Raw genomic sequence first — 21,246 nt, 5'->3', positions numbered from 1 at the left:
GGGCTACACCCGAGGCCTGCCGTGAACGACCTATTGTGGTGATTAACTGCACGCTCTAGCGTTATTTGTTGCAGCGCGAATGTGCAGTGTTGTGTGAATGGTTAAAATGAACCGATTTAGGGGGAAGCATTGTGGCATCCGTTAAATTGCAGCCATAGCCAGGAAAATGTGCCGACAGCAATCGCAAGCAGACACCAAAGACGTAGAATGCGCAGGCACGTTCTCGCAATTTGCGTTTCATTGTCCGACGTTTGTTTAGAACGTAGGTGGTCCGTTAAGGCTACTGACACCGACCGCCAGGAATTTCAGGACTGATTGAATCCTTATGCGGCAGAACGATACCAACGATGGCCGGAGTAAAGAGTTAAAGGATGACATAATGATAATATAGCGTACAGTGTGTACAAGGTAACGTGCGACAGGGTTTACAAAAACACGATGCGCCATAAGCGTATGAAAACTGGAGAATAGTGTGAGGAGTCGCGTCTTCTAATCGCCTGTATTTTTTTCATGATGGCTGATTAATTAATTAGACGCAATTAACTAGCTGACTTTTTAATTATTCTTCTTAGGGCTGAAATGTGAATTAGAAAGTTATCGAGCGCGTCGAGAAACACCCATCGCAATTCCTACAGCGTACGCCTTATTTTTTTTATTCCGTGTTAGCGCCGCGAAGCAACTGTGTCTATGAGCGGCGTACAGACGTGGACAGATGGAGAGAGGACAGCAGGACGGAGTGGGGGACGGAGGTCAGTGTGCGTCCTGGGCAGACTTCAGGGGGAACTGTGCCGACATTCGTCTGGGAAGTCTTCGGATAACCAGGGAAGACCTCAGACAACACAACCGGTGACAGGATTCGAACCCGTGTCACCTCCCAGTCTCGGCGTGGAAAGCGTTCAGCTTGTCATGATTGTCTCCAATTCTGCCGCCTCGCATTTTAGCGAAAACAACTACCGTAATATTCCATGTGGAACACGCATCATGTATAACACGCACCCGTTGATGTCAATGGGATTTTCAACCCGTCGTCACGCTGCGTGTTATACAAGGTCACTGGCGGTCCTATGCTGAAATGTATCGACGTATAGCACGCACTCATAGATCACCATGCACAACCTATTTTTCCAACTTTTTCGTGTATAACACGCGTGTTATATACAGAACATTACGGTATAATTAAAATGTTAATTAATTTTAGGTAATTAGTCGTCCAGTAGTTACACGCTCTTCCCCACAGGACATCTGCCTGGGCAGCGTAACTCGCCGGCAAAAATGGCATCAGTGCTGCCCTCACAGCTTTTTTTTTAATGATCTCTAAATGATTAAAAAAAATGTATAGTGAAACAATAAACAGGGTGTTCCAGAAGATGATGTCATTAAATTCCTAAAAATATGTTTTACGTCAGACAATTATGAAACTACTTGGAATACACTCATACAGGCTTTTGCCACAGATTAAGGCGTTTGCACTCTTGCCACACATTAATCAAATTGATATTGTTAATTGAACTCGCAAGTTAGCCAAACAAAGGTAGCATTTTTCTGCATGAATTCGGAAGCCTCTCACCATAGCACACTATTCCTATTAAAACCGCAGGGTTTCTTGCAAGATTTCTGCAAAAATTTGACAGCCGCATATCCGTCACTGGGCGAAGCGCGATCGCTGACGTTTGCGGAACTGTTGGCTCCGTCCAAATACCCTCCCTCCTGTACAAGACGAAAACAAACAACGCCGCTATCGCACCTTTCGCCCTTATCAACGTGTCCGTGGTCAGTCGCCAGCCACTGATAATGACGGGCTGGGCGACAAGGCCCTCGGTCGGAATAAAACTGCGTCGCTCCACTTCGCCGCGATTAAGGCGGAGCCAAGAGTTCCGCAAACGCGAATTTCACAGAGCATTCTTCGCCCAGCGACGGATTTTCGGCTGTCAAATATCAGTAGAAATCTTGTGGAAAACCCGTGAGTTTGACTGGAATTCTGTCCTATGGCGATCATCTTCAGAATTCATGCAGAAAAATGCTACCTTTGCTCGGCTATTTTCTCTGTCTTCTGCCCATTGCTCAGGCACCTTCGATTTGGACTTCGTCCACCAGCTAGCCTGTGTATGCGCCATTTTATTGTTCAGCTAATTTCCTAGTTCAATTAACAAAATTAATTAGCTTGCGTGACATGAATGCAAACGGCTTCAATCTGTGGCAAAAGTCTGTATGAATGCATTCCAAGTGGTTTCATAATTTTCTGAAGTAAAACCTATTTTTAGGAATTTAATGACATCCTCTCCTGGAACCTCCAGCAAGAACGTGGTCAACGCTACCTAGGGGCAAAGTACTCGCGAAGCCATCGTCATGCTCATTGATACTTGATCACGCTCATTTGTACTTGAGTGGGAACTTTCTCCGCGTAGCATTAGAAAATGTTTTTCGTCTCGTTATAAAACTTCATTAATTCCCTCTCACTAAACACGTAAAAAACACCTTTTGCGGCTGCAAAAATGCACTGTACTTTTCAAATGCATATATTTTGCATTAGTTTCAACTTCCGCTCTAACGCAGGCACTGAAAAGACAAGAAGGAAGACAAAAATAAATAAAAATAAAAACTCGTCAGTCCCTAGCATTTTGCTTCCGTGATGGAACATCAAAAGAGCCGTTCTTCGGCTGTATTAAGGATCTTTCTGTTGCCTTCCAATCAAAACTGCAAATGATGTCGCGTCGCTGGCTTCGAGACTGTTATTTGTAATTAATGCAATCGCTAATACAAGAACACGGGCTTAGCATGAAGTCCCTTCTAAGCTTCTTATGCACATGTCCTGGATGCCGAAGCGTAATTATCTAGACAGATAAAGCAATAGCTCGTCCCATGTGTTTTCTCGGGGCACAACAACAACAACAAATAAGTTAATGATAATGAATGGGGAAATTCGGCACGTAAGGTGCGGCCCAAGGCACAATGGGGCAGGAATAAACAAAAAGAATGTAATTTTCAACACCATCCCGACCTTTTTGCCTCGACTTAACTTTATAACTACAGTGGAATCCCTTGGAACAATCCCAAAGGAACAACAACAACAACTAGATACGGATGATGAGATGGGTTGACTTGAAAGGAAGGGATCTCAAGGGTCCAGAAAACTGTGTTTCGTTTGTTGGGCGTTGCATTTACTGAGGGAATGCGGTGCAAGATAATGAAATTCTGTCTTGGATTGTTTCCCGAAGTGCACAAGCTGTACGTCCCTCGTGCACGTTGCTCTATAGCAAACGTATAATTTACAAAAGGGGAAATATCGACAAAAACATAGAATTGGGGCTTTTTTGCAACACTTAACTCCTGAGCTGGAAGAAAATGAGCCAGTCCTTGTTCGACAACGTCAGTCGTTTCTGAATTATTCGTGCGGGGGATTTTCGTGGAAGACGCGGTACAGCCAACCAACATCGACAGAGTAACAGAGTAGCTCCTACAACCAAGGAATCGGCTAGTCCAAATCACTGAAGTGTGACAGTTAACAGTGGTCTGTGCATAAAGTGCAGTACTGCGAACAGATGCAATAAAAGACGGTTTGTGCACACTTAAAAAAGAATAATAATAATTTAGTACACTCGGGGACTAAATGCATCGCGACAACCATTAGTCGCTTTAGGGACAAATACCACTGTCAGACGACACACTAAACGTCAGTTTAGGAACTGTCACTTAGGATAAAGGACCTTTGGGCCCGTTTCAGACGGCAGTGGAAATGTCCTTTTGCAATAACTGGCATTTTCAGCCAACGGAGGCCGCTAACAGCCTTTAGGGCACAAACGGGGTAGCCTCGACAGCAGAGCACTTGTCGCGATGTATCCTCGCACTTAGAGAAGCTTGAACTTAAAGTACGAGGCAGGTTCTGATGGTTATTCATCGCTGCGACGCCCTCCTTGCTGCCGGCCGCCATTTCTCAGAATGGACATGCTGCTCTCCCTTTACTTAAAACTATACTCCTGCGATGAGGGTCAAGAAGGATTAAAACACGTTCTGCGTACATTTTCTCTTGATCATGATGATAAAGGTAGGAGAAAAAATATAGAGATGCGAGCTACTCCTACTGTGAGGTCTAGTAAGGTCTAGTCTGTAGAAAAAATATAGAGATGTGAGCTACTCCTACTGTGAGGTCTAGTAGATCTAGATTTTCGCTTGACGTCTTGAGTGCTGCTTTTGTATCGTTGGGATACTATGTGACTTGTCTTCTACGTTGTACGTGAAAGGGTTATTTGGTTATCGGTATGAACATCACTGGCCAGGGATGTCAGTTAGTGCTCAGCAAGTGTCAACCGTCAAGAACACTTAAGTAACACAAATGTCAGTTTACTAATTGACATTTAATTCGTCGTCTGACAGGGATATAAATGAATGAAATTATTAGGAATTTGAGGACTAATTGCATGAGTCTATTTGCAGTGCTGGGAGCAAATTTCAGACCAGGGAACCAAAAATGGAGACTAATTGCAATCTATGGGGAGGGGGATATACGTATTAGAAAAAAGGAAAAAGACGGAGAACAGGTCAGCCAAACGGGACGTCGGCTTGCTATTCCACAGAAAAAGAAAAAAATAAAAACAAAAATAAATAAAAGAAATTAAATGGAAAGAAAAGAATTAGGAAACAAAGGATAAACTAGCAAAAGGTAAAAGAAGGATCAGATACATTAAAGATAAAGATGACTTTTAAAAAAAAAGATGACGTTAATGCGTTGAGGGGGGGGGGCGGATATACGTTTATTTCGGAAAGCTCAGCCTGACCGAAGGTCGGCTTGCTATTCCTCAAACAAAATATATCACACGGATGAAGTAAAAACAAATATAAGATGATGAGGCTGGCTCTGGCGTGATGTGTAGATGACATGAAAGGTCAATTCATAGTTTGTTCATGAGGAGTCTGTCGTGTGGAGAAAGTCGAGGAAAGCTCGAGTGACGCACCACTGACGGGAGTGTCGGACAGGGCCAAGTAATAAAGGAAGGTCTACGTGTGTGTGTCCCAGAGCAGTCAGGCGTCCTTTGAGGGTTGTCGCGTGCAGTGTCGTAACGTCTGCAGTGCAGTAGTAGATGCGCTGTGACTACTTCCACCCTGCAGGTTGCGCATGCTGAGGAGTTCAGTTGTCCCATCTTGTATAGCAGTGACGGTGTTCGGGCTACGTTTAACCGTAAACGGTGTACGATAGTTTCTTCCCTTCGGGTGAGCTGCAGAGTGGTCGTGTATTCCATCTTCGGGTCGGTGGAGTGTAGGAACGTGTTTTCAGGCACAGCATTTTCTATGAAGTGTAATGTATTGCGGGCGCAGAGCCGCCTCACCTGAATTCTGCTGGCGGACGACGGCATCGGTACTGATGCAATTAGCTCACCTTCCTCATGAGCGCGGCGCGCAGCATCACCAGCATATGCGTTCCCGTGCAGGCCAATATGGCCTGGCACCCACTGGAAAAAGACACTGTGACCTGAGGCGAGTAATTCATTGTAGCGCTTTGCGATCCTTGTGCAGACGTCGTTAAACGTATTAGCACAGTATGAGGCTATCATCTGTAATGCTGACCTGCTGTCAGTGAGAATGGTCCAATTGTCCGCTGATGAACGCGATATGTATGACAATGCTGCATAGATGGCGTAGAGCTCTGCCTCTGTGGAAGATGTTTCATGAGGAAGCTTAAGTCCTTGCTGGATGTTACAACTCGGCACGTAGAATGCGGCCGTTGAACTGCCTGGTACCACAGATCCGTCAGCGTACACTTCCCTTCGTTGGAGGTGCGCAGTGTCTAAATGTTCCAGCGCAAGTTGGCGCGCGGTGATAGGGGGCACGCTACTCTTTGCTAGGCCAGGGATGTCCGTGTGGACTATAGTGGTACAAAGGGTCCACATAGGTGGAGCATATGAGAAATGTGCAGTGGACGATGGTACGCAGCTCTTTAGACGGGAGACTGCAGCTCCGAGGGGCAGTTCGACTCGATAGACTGGAGGTAATGTGATTGGTATCGGGTGAGAAATCGCGTGTAGGTACGGAGTGTTTCTCTGTCTCGCAGGACATGCGCCGGTGGTTCCTTCGCCTCAGCTAAGACGGAGTATGTGTATCAGTGGTCCTATGGACTTCTAGGCATACTCGGAGACTACGTGCTTGAATCCGTAGGAGTTCCATCTCTCCGTTTCTACTGAGTCCGTGTAGGGCCGGCAAGCTGTACCTTAGGGTTCCTATTATGAGGGAGCAGTGTAGCTGACGCAGGTCAGCACACGTCAACCCCCAGGGTGCTCCAGCGACGCGTCGTAGCACGTTGGTATAGTTGTTGGTTTTGGTCAAAATTGACTTGAGGTGTTTCGACCATGTCAACCCTCTGTCTATGATGATGCCCAAGTATTTATAATGCGAGACAAACTTCAGCGGTAGACTCCCAACATGTAAAGGGTACTTGCTAAAAGAGCGGCGCGTAAAAGCCATGGCTACCGTTTTGCTTGGTGAGATCGAGAGCCCGCGGTCGGCGAGGTAGGATACAATAGTGCCTAGAGCGGTCTGTAGACGTTGTTGGATCGTATCGCGGCGGAAAGCTCAGGTCCAGATGCATACGTCGTCAGCATATATTGTTATGTGAATGTGTTCACGTAACTGCAAGGGGAGTGAAGCCATAATGATGTTGAAGAGCAGTGGACTGAGTACGCTTCCTTGTGGAACGCCACGGTGAACGGGATATGTGGTCGTATCTCCCTCTGAAGTGCGCACAAATATGAACCGATCAGAGAGGAAATCTTGGAACCATGATAGCGGCCGGCCCCTATCCCAGCCTCTTGGAGTGTGGCGACGATGACGCTGTGCAGCACGCTGTCGCACGTCTTCATCACGTCGAGGAAGACACCAGCTGTTAGCTGTCCTTCAGTCGGTTCAGTCAGTTGTCCGTGCGTTGAGGGTGAGAGGTGAGTGTGGGGCACTGAAGAATGAGATGGCACGACTGGAGTTCACAGGCTGTTCATGAGACCTGTGTCGCTCAGGAATGTCAAAACTGCTTTGGTCACAGACCGCTGTGTGGGATGTCGTACTGGGCCGAGCAGAGTGGCCAGAGAAAAGTCTGTGCACCGCAGCTCGAGTAGGCGTCGTCTGAGCGTGGCTCGAGGGGTGTCGAATCTGCGGCAGCCGAGGAGAAGATGTGGAATATCAGCTTCAACAGCGCAAGTGGGGCATTTGGGCGAGTGGAGAATACTCATTTTATAGAGAAGCAGAGGTGTCCTGGCGACATTAGGTCGTGGTCAGTGTATAATGAACGCTTCTCCACGCCAGCAGTGGTGTGTGGCAACGAAATCCATCGACGAGTCGATGGATCAGGGATGATCGTTCAATCGGACAGCGTCCCCTTGAAACTGCCCAGTGCCGCTGTGGCGGAGTCGGCGTATCTGTAACCGACATGCTGAGGCTAAAAGTGGTAGTAAACATTTATTGAAGGTGACGTCGCCATGTGCCCGACGTGCTAAAGCGTCTGCGCGGGTGTTTCCGTGCAGACCGGTGTGACTGGGTACCCATTGGAAACACAGGCTATGACCCGAGGATAGAAGTCGGTTGTATGTTGCGACTATCATGGTCATGGTGTCTAGGCGGCCGATTGTTCTGGTACAATAATTTGCCAGAACTTCTAGCGCCGCCTTACTGTTCGAGAATACAGTCCACGCGCCAGGCACTGATCCCGCAGTGTGGTTCAACGCGGTCAGTATGCCGAAGAGCTCGGACTCGGTAGATGACGTTTCATTGGGGAGCCTGTGCGCCACTTCAAGGTTTTCATGTGGGATGTAAAAGGCTGCTGTTGATCCGCCTTGGGACACTGATTCATCGGTGTACACAGGGAGTCGTTAAGAGTAAGCTGAGTGATGTGATGTGATGTGATGTGATAAAGAAAAAAACGGGGATGTGAGTTTCGACGAAGTCGAACTGGCTACCCCAGTCCGCTTACACACAGAAAGTACAAACATATGATGAGATTATGAGAAAACGAAGAGATGATGACCAGAGAAGGACAGAGATGATGATGGAGTTCACCATGTAGTTCCAAAGTTTCAACCAAATGAGTGTAAAATGTCGGAATCGCTGAGGCCACACACAGCACACATTCAGTGAGTCATAGAATGTCCATAAGCCTGGTTGTATGTAGAAAATCTTCAAGTGCCCTCAGCACCTTGTCGGACGACGGAGGACCTAACAGTTTCGCGATGTCGAAGGCTTGGGAGTCCATACCAGAGAGGCCCGTCTCTAATACCCTTCCAGCATCAACGTATTTCCGACGCCTGAGAAGGATGTGTTCTACGTCCTCTACAACGCCACACTCACTACAGTTCAGAGAGTCTCGCTTCCCAAGTTTGAAGAGGAGACGTGCGCTGTACGGTACATTCGTACGGTACGGTACAGTACAGTCGTCGTTTGTCAACTTTGGATCGACCTTGTACGGAAGCGAATCCATAGCAGATCCTGTTAGCCAGGAGGTGCTGCACATTTGTTACTTGAGCTCGTTCACCATTCGCCCCGCGTCACCCTTCGTGAAATAAATGGGCATCATTTGGACGCGCTAAGCCGAGGTGCTCCAGCGTAAGTTGATGAGCAACAACGGGAGGTACTGAGTTTTTTTTTTTTTTTTCAGAAGACCAGGAATGTGGTCACATTCAGGAGGCCTGAGAAGAGTCGACATTGGCGGGACATAGGAACGCACTGATGGTGTGGCGAGGCACATTTTCAGGCGGTCAACAGCAATACCGAAGCTAGAGTCCGAACAATCAATATCGGTGAGCCGAAGATAATGGTAGGGATACCGCGTGAGGTACCGCACATAAATCCTGAGTGTTTCCACTTCTCGTAGGATGCCTGCTGGCGTTTCGCGTGCTTCTGCCAGGACAGAGTAGGTCTCTGTTGTTCTGGGAACTCCCAAACAGACGCGGATGGCTTCGGGCCTGAATATTGAGAAGCTCACGCTATCTGGATACGCTGAGGCCGTGTAGAATAGGCAGGCTGTACCGCAATGTGCACAGAATCAACGCTGTGTGCACGTGACGGAGGTCAGCACATCAAGGGCCCCACGACGATCCAGCTATGCAACCTAGAGCATTTACAAAACCCCTTGTTTCGGTGGCGATTGTTTTTACGTGCCGGGACCACGTCATGCCTCTGTCTAATGTCACGCCAAGGTACTTCCAATGAGGCACACAATCAAGCGGTGTCAAACTGACGAGCAATGGACACTTTTGGAATGAGCGTCGGGTGAATGCCATGGCAACGGTCTTAGCAGAAGACAACATAAGACAGAGACACTGTCTAACATAAGCCTCGGTCGGCAGGGTATTCTACAATAGAATCCAAGGCGCATTGTAGCCGGCGTTGGACAGTGTCTGCACGGGTGGCAGAGGTCCATATGCAGATGTCGTTTGCGTATAGAGTGATAGGGGTACGATCTCGAAGCTGAGCGGGAAGCGAAGCCATTATAATATTAAAGAGGAGAGGGCTGAATACACTTCCCTGTGGAACACCGCGACGGACGGGATGGAAAGCGGTATCACCTGCCGTGGTGCGCACGAAGACGCGTCGGTCAGAGAGAATCTAAAGGGGCGAATAAGCTATAATTACCAGGGTGTCGAACCGAACCCGAACCCGAACCGAAAACCGTACCCGAACCGTTATTTTTGCCGGAACCGAACCCAAACCCGAACCGAAATTTTCATGACACTGTTGAACCCGAACCGGAGCAGAACCGTAAAAAATAATAGCGGTAACCGGTTCGCAACAAAACGGTTCGGACATAAAAGAAGTCGGCATAAGAGTTCCTCTCTATCCCGGAACGAAGACACATTGGTATCATCATCACGCGCCTATATCATGAATTTCAGAATTTTTCACCTAGCAGTGAGACGACGACGTATAGTAAGTATACTTTCAGCGTCTTTTTAACATGTTGAAGCGCATTTGTCCTTGTGAGCGCCGCGGCTAGCGCCCCACGCACGCGGTGCGGCATCGACTCTTCAGAGACGAGGTGCCACACGGACGAATGAAACAGGAATGGAGTAGGCCAGTTATGTAGCTCTACAGGACGAATATGCGATCAAATAAGCGCCCAAGATTTCCCTTTACACGTGAGCAGTACAAATTAAACAAGTCAGAAACATGAGAAGTGGAGAAGGAGCGTACGCAGAACGGTGCCTGTTTGATTGGTCGTGGCTTGAAAAGTAAATGTGGTTCTGCTTATTGGTAGTGCAGTTGTGTCGTGACATATTGCCTCTGTGTTGTGGATTAACTAGTACACTGCTGTGAGCTCGGACAGAGTAAGGCTGGCAGGCTTATTTTCGACATGCTTCAGTACGGTTTCAGATCGATTCACGTTGAGAAGGCAGTGTGCCGGCTAGTACTGTCGTCTATGTTACGCTGTCCATCTTATTAGGCTTCCTTTAAGTGTATCTTGCTGGCACTGTGCGTGTGAAAAAAGAGATTTTGGGAACAGAAAGTAGCAGGACTACACCGCTTCAACAGCGTGCAATAAGTGTTCATCCATTCCTCATTTCTCTCGCTAAAGGGCTACCTCACCGCTAGAGACGTCAATGCAGACAACAGCAGTAAGCTATTAGCCACGCATTTCCTGATAAAAGCAGTTTTATGGAACATATAAAACAGAAGCGTTGAACCGGTTCGCGAACCGGTTCGGGGCTGCGAACCGGTTTGCGAACCGGTTCGATTCTTGGCGTGGCCGAACCGGAACCGAACCGGAACGAAATCAAAACAACGCGAACCCGAACCCGAACCGTACCCGTATTTTTTGCGGTTCGACACCCTGATAATTACTCAATCATTTACGTTTTTTTTTTCGTTGAGTGTGATTCGCTTATTAAGTATCGAAACTGCCTTGAGTGTTCTATTTCAGTCATTTTTCCCCTTTTCCTTATCGTCTCTCTTTTCCCAATGGTTTCCATGGTTTCCAACGTGTACAAGATGTTCACAGGCAGGCTTCACAGTCGTTTCTCCTAGTGTGTTTCAATTAATTAACTTTTTAATTATGAAAGCTACGACGTTGTCCCAATGAGGACAACTGATCCCTTCAGTCCCCTGATGCACTTGCCGTTTTCAGAACAAAAATACGTTCTATAGGTAGTCTGCACAAATTCGTGAAGGAAAATCTTTTCTTCCTTATTTTGTTCATTGCGCATCTCAGAGACGCGTCTTCCCTTCGCCCTCGGTATGAGAGGGGGAAGGAGCACAGTGCCGCCTCATGTGTCGAAGACGAGCTTTAACTTGCGGAGACAAAAGAAAAACAAATGTATTGGGTGACACTATAAGAACTGCCCTTATCTTGGGTGGCATTTTCGGTTTTGTTTTCATCTTTTTCCAGGACGCGAGAGGCGATAGTGTGCTCCTTCACCCTCTCACGGTGGGAGTGGAGGGAAGACGCGTCTCTGTAGATGCGCAACGAACAAAATAAAGAAAAAATTGTTTTCCTTCACGAATTTTTTGCGGACGACCTATCAAACAGATTTTTGTTCTGAAAACGGCAACGATATCAGGGGACCAAAGGGACCAGATGTTCTCATTGGGACAACCTGGTAGCTTTTATAATTAAAAAGTTAATTGTCGAAAGTTAATTAGACATTGCCTTAGGAGTTTGCTGGTGCCTTTCAGCATATACTACTATATTGCAATTGATTTCATCTCGAAAAAAGTGATATATCTATTTTTAAAAATTCTCTATACACTTAGCCGGCACACCCTGTACATCCCTGCCCATACACACAGGATGTCCGCCTGGCCGTGTAACCCGCCCGCAAAAATTGTATCAGTGCTGCTCTCACAGCTGTTTTTTTTTTCTCTCTCTCTTTTAATCTGCGAAGGTCCCTAGATATTACAGAAAAGTGCAAGGACAACACTACACCAGACCGTGTACCAGGTGTCACTTGGTCACACTAAGTGGTAGTGTACTTGAGGAGATGACGTGTTAAAGGGACTGAATCTCATTTCTTCATAATCTTATTTTTCAATCAATCAATCTTCAGAGCCTTACCGAATTGATGACATTGCAATGCACGTGTCTCACACTGTATCCTCCCAAAATATTGTTCCTCTATGCGAAGCGAAAGTATCATAAAATTTCTAGTTTTGACAAATATGACGGGTGTTGGATCAAGGCGGTGTCTGACAACATTGGTGCTCGAAGGTCCATTTTCGTCTCCTCACCACATCTGCTGGCAGGCTTCCAACGCTTGGGGACGCTCGCACTGTTGCTAGAAGAAAGGACGCCCACTCTCAATGACGTCATCTACTCTTAAGAGAATCCGAAACTATGAAGTTCTGCGGGTTCCTCCGAAAATTGATGGAAACGCGTAAATTTTCACCTACCGGATTTATATTTTGCGTACTGAGTCTTTGAGTGGAGTTGATTGATTATACAAAATCAAATAAACATCTTTTTTTTTTTACTCCGTAGTGACTCTTCAAAAAACCATGCCATTAGCAATCCATCTTTTGGCGCCATTGATCCGTTCTGCATTTAGTGGCTTCTACTTTATTGGTAAACGTTACCGGGGGATTAGTACGTTCGAGAAACACTTACGTTACTTCTACTTTTCGTTATTTATAATTTATTGGTAAACATTACCGGAGGATTTGTATGTTCGAGAAACACATTCGTTATGTCATACTTTCTGAATACATTCGGTTTGAAGGATACATACTTACGTATTCGAAAACATAAGTCCATATTCGATTGAAAATTGGAATCGAAACACAATTATTCGTACTCGGTATTCGAAAAAAAACGAAATATTTGAGTACATTTGCATCCGCGCGTATTCTTGTTTTCTCAAAGGTAAGCAAGCTTGCAATTAACGAGAAGGCGAACTTAGCCAGGGTTCCATCTATTTGCTACAATTACTCCGTGTGTCGTAACATCTCCCCTATACCACAAATGCTATGCAGAGGAAATGGCCCTAGCGGTCATTAGTCCAAGGATGTATCCCTTTGTGTACCGCCTCGACTGTATACTGCCTTACGCAGGGAGGAAAAAAGGGAAGGATCGTTAGCGAATGCTCCCCGAGACGACAACTGACTGCTATACGGTTGCTTCGACTATCTACTGATTCCTTTGGTCACGATACTTGGCATGACAGTGTGCGCAACTAGACAGGAAAGATGCAGTAATATTTTTTTGCAGGAACTACGCAATATTCCATAAGTGGCACAAATGGCCATGCATGCGGTGATGGTACACTATAGGAAAACTTGATCGCCGAACGCAGCGCAGAACCGCCATCAATTTGAGGCGGAAAACGGCAGCGTTCAACTTATGCAAAACGCCTGTTAGATTATCATATATTTCCAGCTAAGTCCTTCGCGAGGAAAAGCTGAAACACAAAGGAAACTGCAGTCTTCTGGCTGACAGGATATTTTAACTCCAATCAAATTCAGCACTATCCTGAAAAAGTGAATCGTTATTTCTTTTTACACGTGTACGAGCACTCCGTTACGCATAGGTCTTGGCCTTTGCCCTCTATTCTGATATCAGAAGGGAAACTGTACCTGCATGGCCCAAGAAAGAGGAGGATGATCTCCGGTCACCAGAATGGCCTCAGTCAAGCGAGATGGAACGCTGCTCACGCGCTGAATGTATGACTATGAATCGAACAGGCTGAGAAATTATATATATATTGTCTGTTCCCTCACTTGGATGACTGAGAGCTCGCCTCCAACTTACTCAAACGTAAAACAAATAAACAACATTTCCCTAAGCATTGGGGGAGGGGGGGTTGAACGAAGGCCAAATACAAACAGACGAGAAGAGACACAGAACCTCTTTAAAGTCACGTACGTCTCGTCTGTCTTTGCTTCTCCGTCGCTCAACCCCCGTCCCCTGCGCGCGCACACACAAACAGGCACATCCGGGGAAATGTTACCACCAACTTACTCAGACAAATAACGTTCCGTACTCACATGCTGATCCCTTTATACGATTCTACTGGCCTTTACTGCGCTACTACTCCCAACTATTAGTTGACTATGTTTGTGATGTTTTTCATTTCCGTATTATGCTGATCGCACGTACCCACTTCCTGTCACGCTCGACTGCCTTATCTTCAGAATGACTTTCCTGCTTCTATGCAGCAGGATTCGAACAGAATAAAACCTTCGCAACAACACCAGTTAGGCGTAATTGAGTTTGGCGGGCAGGTCGCATCGTCAGCATTTCTGAGGGCCTCGTTGTCCGTAATGCAGCGAGCTCGCTTCTTCACGAGGTATCAACAAAGCTAATGGAAACTTTGCAGCTATGAAACTAACGAGCTTTGTTGCGACAGTGCTGCGGCAGTAACTACCTGTTCAAACTAGTAGGTAACGTTATAACATGTGCGTTATGCACCGGACGGCTATTTCCTTTTCATTTTTTATTTCTTGGCTATCATTTTATTTACTTTACTGGATATTTAATTGAACTGAAGTAGCCGGCTTTCTTCATCTGCGCCACATCCTCAAATTTATTTTCATTACACCGAACCAAACCAAACATTATGTGTTATATTTATGTTCCAGATGTTGCATTGATTAGATTATATACTAGCACACTAATTTGGATACTCTCGATTTTGTAAGAAGTTGGAGCATCGGTGCATACTATCACAGCACGCGCGGAATGGTAGAAGGAACCTGTAGGTCCTCCGCAAGCCCCAGAACACTTCAACGCTAAGATTTGAGGAACAGATGTGCGAATAGGGCTGTTGCAGAAAAGTTTGCACAGCGCCATTTCGGGCCCAAGCGTCCACGGATCCCAACAGTAGGGAGTTTAATCATTGGGTTCTGCGTGGTGTTTCAAGCGGTCTCCGTCAAGGAGAGCGGCAGAACGTGTAGGAAATCCACAGAAAAAGCGGTGCATCTTGCCAAGTGCGAACAACTCGAGACCATGTATTTAAAAGTGCCACGTCGTCTGCTAAACCACGGCGAGTTGCATATTTTGTGGCGCTGACGTTGTTGCACACTCTCACCAACTGGCCCATAGAAGCAGGTCTCTCTTCTTCTTCTTTTTTTTTTTTTTCCTCTCATAAGGACTGCATAGTAAAGCCATACAGTAAGTAAAATTTGTGAAAGTGAGATCATTTGCTGCTGCAACTCCATCGTGGCACGCTGCAATGCAATAAATCTATGCAGTGAGTTAAATGATGTTGATTCTTCGAGCGCATTCATTTATTCAGGAATAAGGATAAGACTGTCTCCCGCGAAACATGGAGTCCAGAACTGGACGTGAATATTCCAACAATCACTAGATGTGCGTCAAAAAGAGGCTATGAGAAAGGCAAATAAAATGCACAAGAGAATACTACGCTACGTACGCACTCTCAAGGATGTCCCCAGGATATCTCGTGCGAGACATCTCTCAAGAAAAAGGGGAAGGCAGGTCCAATTTTAGAAGAACTTTAATTCTACTCGTATGTAGCTTGGACGAGCAAATGGCGAAATAATTTATGTTAGGAGTAGCAGAACAAGTCGTGAGATGAGCTCAATTTCTCCTCTTTTTTTCCCTTACAAACAAACAAACAACAAAAGGCGCGAGGTCCTACAGCAGCTCGCTTATATACAGACGAACACAAGAGACAAAGATGTACAATAATTCATGGTTTATTTTCTGCCGTTGGGCCATGTTCTAGCAATTCTCTCGCGAACTCCGGCCCAGTTCTGTTCATCACCCACAGGTCACTCAAGTCGCGTGATTCCACCACAAGCTGACCAGTTTGCGCTGGCTATGCCTGGGTAGTATTGGGGGGGAACAGTTCCGATCGTAAGAACATGTAGAGAAATATATTTTCTCGTGTTTTGCGTAAAACAAACCTTTTCACAGGGAATGGTTGACGTCGTGTAGTTTCGCCGACTGTTGGAGTATCACATAGAGACAGTATGACAGCAAAAACAGACACACATAACGACGTGACCGAGCGAAAACAGGGTTCCACGGTTGCAGCCTCTTACTTGCAATAACGCTTCGCCGTAGTAGGACAACTGAAGAAAATGACACCGGAACATAGCTCTGTTTGTCATATGTGACTTCATCCTTTTCTCTTGAAAGCTGACCACTCGAACATGCATAATGTAAAAACCCCGAGACTAGGAAACACGAAGGGACAGACACAATGTGACAGACAGACAGTGTCTGTCCCCTCGTGTTCCCAAGTCTCGGGGTTTTTACATTATGCATCATCTTCACCAGCTCGCTTGCTTCCTAGTCATTTTTTTCTCGAACAAGTCCGTTAGCAAAGTATCGCTTTAAAACTGCAGTGAAATGCAAGACGTGCATTTACGGGCGATACATGCGCTTATACCGACTAAGAAACTACATCGGTGTGCCTCAGGACAAGTCCAACCGTCTCATCTTATTGACAGAAGAGAAATCTAGCGGCCCTACAACACTGTGCGGACGAAGAATCGTCAGACCACAAGCTGATACAGTGAACAGAAACTGTTCTCCTACAGGTAGTTCTAATACGAGATGTCACGTTATCAGCGCATATCTTATCTGAAGCTACAATGAAAAAGCATGCATAGGCGTGAAAAACTGCTCCGTTTTTATGAAATATGGTCTGGAAAACGCCGCGTATTAAACCATGATCTGAGCAACTTGCGGAACATGTTAGCATCTTCACCTGTATGCACCCTAGTTAACCAGTCAAAGCACGCTTTACAGGAACCGCACAGACAAATTCGACGCGTGACTGTGGGGGGGATATAGTATTTATTAGAAAAAAAAGGGGGGGGAAAGGTCGGCCAAACGATGTGTTAACTTGCTATTCCGCAAAAAAAAAAAAAAGAAAAGAAATAGAAATAGAGAAAATAAAAATGAAGAATAAAAATATAATAAAATAGATAAAAAGACGAAAAATTTGGAAATTAAGGACAAACTAACCAAATTAAAGAAGGATGAGATAGATTAAAGACAAAAATTATTTTTAAAAAGGTGAGGGAGGGGTCATTTTACATCATACAGTGTGAAAGGCAGAGTGTCTCTGCATGCAGTGAAGTAAGCAGCAGAAAACAAATCTAACATGGGTAGGTAACACGGAAGGAAATCGCCTATCGAGGTACCCTCTATAGGTGACGAAATAAACTATTAGGCAGTATTATTCAAAAGGGATTATGCAAACCTAAACCTAAGTACTAAGCCAGACATCGCATCTGTGTGTATGCAAGGAGAGAGGCATAGTTCTCGCTCTGTTCGACAGGCATAGAAAAACGAGAAAACGCTCCCTTTACCGTGTATTCACACGAATGACATCTCCAAAGAAGTACTCCAGCGGAAGATGCGAAAAACGTCATAGGCTTCTGCTGGCACGTGAACGCGAGCGCTCAACATCGTGTTTTCACGTGCGCTGCTAACCGTGGGGAATATCCTGCGACGCAGCCGCAAGATATTCCGTAGCAGACGACAAGAAAAGACGCTGACGGTTCGTCTGCTAAGAGGCATCAGCTAAGTGTCATCTGCTAAGTGAGCAGTACGCCACTCCCTGTATTCCGGCGTCGTGTGAATGCTCAACATAACACGTGGCGGAACTTCCACTCCGTGAGTAGTTTTTGCTTTTTGTTCCACTAGAATCTTCCGGTGACGATGTCGCTCGTCTGAATACACGGTTAGTCTCTCAGCTCATTTGTGCAAATAGCTCGCATATGCTGCGAGTCAGATAACCTGGGGGAAAATATACCGGGTAACAGAAGTGGACATGAGACAAGACGAAGTCTTAGTCCAGAATGTCGTATCGCGCCTTGTGTACTTGCTACATTCCTCCTTGCTTCCTTTTTTTTTATCTTCTTCCTTGTACCCCATCTTGTTCGTGATTAAACCTGACGCATAACAGTTTCGGTCACTACAGTGCTGTAATGTTAGCCCTGGATAGCCCACAGTCAAGTCATCCATGCCAAGTGGAACTTAGTATAAGCCATCTCCACAAAGCAAAACGGTTACGAGCTAAACTGGGAGTTTGCGTCGCATTACTAAAGCAAACGCAAATTTCGCTGGTGCTTCCCGCAAACGAATATAATCCAATCAACCTAAAGAGGGCGAGTGCGGCGAGCGGAAGGTCGAAATGAGATGCAAACGCCCGCGATCGATAAATAGCCCTAGCGAGTCACGTGGAAGAAAATAACGTTAGTGTTCGTAACATAGCGGCGCATTTGGGAGAAGTGCTCCGCGCTAGGCGTGTGAGCCGCATCGTGGTGAGTCGTGTGGAAGAAACGTGAGCCCCTCGGCGCATTCTGAATAAGGTATACCAATTCGTAGATGATGATGATGATGATTTGAGTTTTCATATCACAAAAGCAACTCATGCTATAGTGTGCAAAAAAAAATGATGGAAAATTATGACGCTAGTTAAAACCAGCCGCCGGCTCTAAAGCGAAACGCACCGCCTCGAAAATATTGTCGCCGCCAGCGTGCCAGCTCGGAAGACCTCTCATTGGCTGCGCATTATATGTATAAATATTTAGATGTTCATTGGTCTAAAAAACTGGCGTCAGTTTCCTTCGCGCTGATTGGGCGAGAGTCATTTGACTGAGGAGCGAGCATCCGAACGCGCGAACCGCTCAACGGAAGCAGTCGAACGGAGGAGAAAGAACGACATCGCGTCTGTCCGGCCACGCGTGTTCTCTTGGACTGCAACCGTTGTGCACCCAAACGCTACGGGGTAGTTTGAGGGTTTTGAATGCTTTAGATTTAGATTGTTGTGGCGAACTGCTAATGTGAGAACGGAATGGCACATCCACCTCATCATCGCAACAGCGGGAAGACGAACATGACTTGGAATCCCTGCACTTCCAAAGGACGCAGAAATCGTCAGAGAGGAAGTCTGTCTCTTTCCGACGTACTGCAGGTGAACGGTAAGACAAGTTTGATTAGTTTTTTGTGACTGAAGGAAGTAATGCAGGTTTATTACGTTAAGTGTATTACGTACAACATTTACGAGTCACTCGGTATGTTAGCGGCGTTTCATTGTGCAGTGCATTGTCGTAACTTGTACGTTTCTGATATGCCGTTAATCAAATTATGTGTTGTTATGCTATAGTTGCTCCTCATGCGCGTCGCAGCCGTTCATTTACTGTGATCTAAGAACATTCGTGACAAATGCCTCGGTGTTCAAATACGAAATCAAGATAGATTGCCTATCATAGCAGTGATTTTCGTGCAGAGTTACGGATCATCAATATATTTTTTGTTTTGTTTTGGTTCTCCCGCAGCCACCGGCAACAACGACGCACATAGCTCAGCATTGGCTTTTGAACGGCCCTTGGATGTCGAAGCACCTAAAGCTCCAGTGAAGCCTGTTACAAGACGTAAAAAGATATGTACTGTAGCTTTTTCGAGGCAGTTCTCGAGGACAAATAAAGTGGATTTGTCATACACTATCGCTTTTTGATTGTCTGCTTCGGGACAGCATGATCGTTGCTCTACAGCAAGACAGCAAGCGCCGAAGACAAACCAACGGACGAGTCGGGTGGGGGCAGGGGGGACGAGAGGAGAGACGAAAAACCCGAGCAGAGAAGGGGAAGGAGGTTGGGAAAGGAGGTCGGTCTGCGCATGCGCACTGGGCCTCAGCTTTTTTCCCGCGCAGCAGCTCGGGGACGCTGTGAGTGGCTCTTCGAGATCACGTGGTTTGGGCGCCCGCCATTTTCCCTGGACCATTGCGTAAACGGCAGCTTCCGGCGGATGTTAAAACTAAGACGATCATTGTAAAAGGACTTAAGTGGCCTAAACGGTTCCTTTAAAGGATAGAAGTATCATTCAAAATTACAAGTCATCAATATAGCCGACGTCGTTAAAAAGAATGGTGTTAAGGAACGATAGCCTCAGCACCCAGGAAACGGGACTGGATAAAGAAGTAAAAAGTATGCTTTAAAATTCAATGAAAGGAAGCTAATGATAAATTGTGTGTATTGGGCAGGCGATAAGAATGTGCAGGAAATACACTTGCTCGCCACCATGCCTGTATTGAGGCCGCTCGTTCCCGCGGAGTAAAAAAAAGAAAAGAAGTGTGTCACGCATGTCCTCATCTTAATCAGCATCGTAAAGCTTCCTGTAGCCGGTTTTCCAGACAGTCAGCGCTGCTTTCCGTAACAGGTTTCACTGCACACACATGAGACATGTTACTATTTGATATCAATCGAATGATCGCGAATGATAAAAAAATGTGTGTGGCATCAACAATACAGGAAGACTATAAACTTGTGTGACTGTTCTCAACATCCACTCCAAAAAGTGGCAGAAGGCAACAGCATTACATGAGGTGCAATGGCATAAGACAGGAATTACTGATTCTGCTGACAAATGTATCGGCGTAACCGTTTTCCCCCTAGTCACACACCGCTGTATTGCCACATGCCCTTTGTTGAAAATGGAATTCTGCTAATCTACCCAACAAAACACGCCACAGTTATTAAATAACTCAATTAAATTGATAAAGATTGCAGAGCACGCCGCGATCTGTGTTGGCAACAATAAGAACGGCCACGTCGCCCTGCGGGTAAGCCCGTGATAGGATGCAGAAATCGTCTGCTTTTGCGCGCGCTAGTGCATCGGCGTGAGCAGACGACTTTCAGAAGTTACTGGGCACCGTGGCAACTCTCGTACATTTTCTTTCAGTTCTCAGGTGAAAAACGCGCATTCTAAGTAGTGGCAAGCAAGGTGGTTCAGAACAACTATGTTAATCCTCAGAGACAAGTTAAAAGTCGCAGAACAACCCCATCCACAATCACAAATCTGAAGGCGCTGGCCATCGTCGCGCACGGTCGCATTACAGCTCCGACCAAAAATGTATTACGCGCGCTTCCATAACACTCCCCGTTGTACACTGATCATGCTTCGAAATGAAGTGTCGCTGACGACGTACATGGAGAACGAGTACGTGTTTATTTAAAAACCGCATTAAATACTCGCGGAAAGAAAACACGTGACTTAGCTTCCACGTATCCGATTGTGCGCCACATCATGACAGACACCACAGTCAATGCTCGGACTACATTCTCCGCTCGCGGAGGTATATGCCTGAGTGTCCCCATTTCGAGAGCAAAGGGGATTACTCATCCCAAGGTGCTTCTGCAAGTTACAATTACCATGACAACGACGACGCACCCGCAGGCCGACGTCATACGTGACGTATGCATGAGAGAAGCGCAGCTTTCGTCGTCTGCTCTTACGGCACGTTTCGACAAATTCCTCGAAAACGACTTGGTTATTCCGAATGAAACTTTGATTGAAACTTGGTT

General features: G+C 46.1%; 1 protein-coding gene across 3 annotated transcripts in view; it reads right to left on the bottom strand.

Annotated features, from left to right (window-relative positions):
* The window catches only part of LOC135394668 (hemicentin-1-like), a 424,972-nt gene that overhangs the window by 335,458 nt on the left and 68,268 nt on the right, over positions 1 to 21,246 (bottom strand). The gene's annotated exons all lie outside the window — the stretch shown is intronic.

Source organism: Ornithodoros turicata, chromosome 5 (genome assembly GCF_037126465.1).
Source record: "Ornithodoros turicata isolate Travis chromosome 5, ASM3712646v1, whole genome shotgun sequence".
Lineage (NCBI taxonomy): Eukaryota > Metazoa > Arthropoda > Arachnida > Ixodida > Argasidae > Ornithodoros > Ornithodoros turicata.
The sequence above is the reverse complement of the archived record's forward strand: the minus strand, read 5'-3'. Positions and strand labels throughout refer to the sequence as shown.